This window comes from Octopus bimaculoides, chromosome 4 (assembly GCF_001194135.2).
Source record: "Octopus bimaculoides isolate UCB-OBI-ISO-001 chromosome 4, ASM119413v2, whole genome shotgun sequence".
In the NCBI taxonomy this organism is placed as follows: domain Eukaryota; kingdom Metazoa; phylum Mollusca; class Cephalopoda; order Octopoda; family Octopodidae; genus Octopus; species Octopus bimaculoides.
Genome location: NC_068984.1, coordinates 93,510,359 through 93,513,746, shown reverse-complemented (window position 1 = coordinate 93,513,746; position 3,388 = coordinate 93,510,359). Strand labels below are relative to the sequence as shown.

Below are 3,388 nucleotides of genomic sequence, written 5' to 3'. Positions count from 1 at the left end.
GTTGCTCACAGTAAATCCTTTACACAAGGGCACTTTGCAGAAGGAGCACATGTATGAGGTCTTGACCTGATATCTTTTCGCAGTTTTTCTTTTTTGCAGTGAATACAGTCTGCAAACTTTTTTTCTTCCATTTATCTTTTCAACTTGATGGAAGTCAATATTTTCTCTGTTGACATCCACCTCAGTTAATTTTGCTTTTCTCCCAGTTCTGTGCTTTCTAGAAGAAAAGCCCTCACGTAACTGAGATGCGATGTCAACCCGAAATTTCAAATGGTCGTAGTCTTTTGGTGGTGGAGGTACTTTGTGGCTTTTTACATATACAATATATGAATTTACTATTGTTAAATTCACTAAAAACCACAAAATGTACCTCCACCATTTCTTCCCAGGTCGACCTACTGGGTAATATGCCCGATATTGGTTGGATTTATCAACCCCACTCATATATTTGTTATAACAAATATTCAGAAGGGGTTTCCCCTCAGCACCAACACCAGGTTGTTCATTAGTAGACAGAAATAAAATCTGTCTTTTGTCTTTATATGCAGTAATTAGTAGATCTTCTTTTTGCATCTGTAAAATGTCCCCTCTATTTTTTAATTTTATTTTCATTTCACGGGGTAAACCTTTACGGTTTCCCATAACAGTACTGCACATGTAAGTACTTACACGGGCAAGATTTTCCGCCAAAGTCACTGACGAAAAAAACGGTCGAAATAGAGGTGTCGGTGCTGATGGTGAAATGGTTCAGTAAGGGACCACACTACATCATGTCCCAATCCATGCAGTCGGTTTCCATTATATTTTTTACCTGTGTAAACATCGAAGTTTACACAGTATCCAGTCTGATTCACAAACTTCCCATACCTTGATCCCCCATTTAGTAGGTTTGGCAGGCATGTACTGCCGAAAATGTACTCTGCCCTTATAGTCTATCATGGCTTCATCTACACTGAGATTTTTCCCAGGTAGATACACAGTTCTATAATTATTAACAAGTAAATCAATTATAGGACGTACTTTGTACAGGGGATCGTACTTTGGGTTGTTTTTGTTGGGGGCATTTACAGAATCAGTCAAATGCAAATACTGAGACATTATACTCGAAATATATGGATCGCCATACCTTACAGCGGGACTCCAATAGTTCCACAGTCGAGGAAGCTGTTTCACACCAAACATAATGTTGATTGTGAAAAATGCTCTCATTTCCGCAGTAGTTGTTGGCTGCCACAGTGGATCGTACCTTCCACGAACAGTAATTAAATGTTGCGCATACTTGTTAGTTTCCTCCGCAACATTTTCAAAGAAACTTTCAGGTAGAAATATTTTAAAAAATAGTCTAATGGTTGAGCATCAGGAGATAAATTATGTTGTGGACCAGTGTTTTCTGTAAAATCAGAAATAGTGGTCGGTGTTACGATTTTTGACCATGTTGCCATGTTTACGCTATCATTTTCATCACTTTCATTTTCTTCACTTCCGTTATTAAACTCTTCCTCGTTCAACGAAAAATCACTGATATCGATATCAGATTCATCCGAAAACAAAATACTTTTGTTTTCATTGATATTTTCAGTATCATCAATTGTAAATCCTTCAAAATCGGAATCGCTACTTGCTGACACCATTTCTTTCACAACCAAGATAAACACTTCTCTTCAAACGTTGAAAAAAACCATGTGGTCTAAAAAATTTCCCAGTATTTATACTTGAATAAGGGCGGGAAAGGCTTCATCTCGCATTATCTCAAAGCTACGAGAATTCAATAACGTGATTTGTTTATTTTTTTAGCGATTTCATAGAGCTTTCGGATACGGCCGGTTTGAACAAATAAAGGGGAATTAATTTTGGCCGGTTTGAACACTAAAGGGTTAAAGGCATCAGATGAAGTGCTCTGATACATCCTCATTATCATCATCATCATCATCATCTATTTTTCAATTATGTTGTGGTTAAGATGATTTCACAATAGAACATCTTTCTATATGCCTTGATTTTATATCACCTTCTCTATAAAACTAAATGTTATTGAGCTTGTTTTAATTATGGTTTACAGGTTTTCATTAGCTATCCACTGTCATGGACATTTTCTATTATCAACTCATAGCATTTTTCACCCAACATATAATGTTCATATGGATGTTGTCTCTCCAGTTGATTCCTCAACTTTTTCCCTCTCATTTTTTTCTTGTGTTACTATAGTACATTCAGTCATACTCATATTTCTTCACCCCCCCCCTACCAAAAGAAAAGTATCAGGATTTTTACTTGTACATTTACTTTTATGATAAGAACTGCAAACAATGATGATGATGAACTGCAAATAGCTGAGTATATTGAATAAAGAAGTAAAGGGTTGTTAATAGTGCTTTCTGTGTCTGTACCCAATTCGTAATAAACGAAATGAGAAAAATAGAACATGTTTGCATAAAGATAAATTCTTATTCTCAAAATATTGCTCATCCTTATATTACAGGTTATTAGTGGACCTCCCTTATTACCTCCCCTAACCCCCTCACTTACCACAGAACATAATTTAACTTCACGTCACAATTTTAAATTAGATACCCCGACTAACCGAACTATCTATTAAAAATCTACGGGGGCATATAATCCCATATGATATATTCACTTTAAAGCTAGATTACTGACTCACATTACATGTTATAATTTCTATTGATTTTATTGATTCTTATTTATGTACTCTTCAACTCTTTTTATTATTCCTTTACGTGGCCCATATGTATACACTATGTTGTACAAACTTTAGATAACATCCTTAGTTTTTAACAAGGGCATCCTTTGTAATCATAGGGACTAACCTAGAGGTCACAAACAGCGTTATATATTATAAATAACAACACCGGATATCTCCACCAGGTATAACTACTTTGGCTAACACCGTCAGTCAAATAATCATTGTCCCCACTTCCTGCCCCATGCATCTAATGGAGGAAACTACAAACATGTGGAACCCAACAAGTCGCTAAAATGTAGGCCTAAAGACTTAATGAACTTTTCCCCCTTTTTCTTTTCCTTTCATTACTCTCTAAAATCATCGTGAAGATGTTTGTTAAATGTAATGAGGTAAATTTACTCCAATTTGATAAACAGAAACAGCTGTAAATGGTTCCAAACTACAATTAAATAATGACTTTTTAATACCAATGATCAATTTCTCATTGATAATTATTGTTCCATTTCTTTTCTTATATATAATATATATATATATATATATATATATATATATATATACACACACACACACAGGGGTTGGACAAAATATGGAAACACCTAGCATCATAGCATCATAATTTTGAAATACCTATAAAACAGTCAAAAGCTCCTTCATTTTGGGTTTTGCTTTATTCTTAGTGTTACTTAA

At 34.9% G+C, this 3,388-nt stretch overlaps 1 protein-coding gene across 5 annotated transcripts in view; it reads left to right on the top strand.

The window, feature by feature from the left end:
- LOC106881212 (condensin-2 complex subunit G2) overlaps positions 1-3,388 on the top strand; it is a 99,824-nt gene that overhangs the window by 84,926 nt on the left and 11,510 nt on the right. The window lies entirely within an intron of this gene.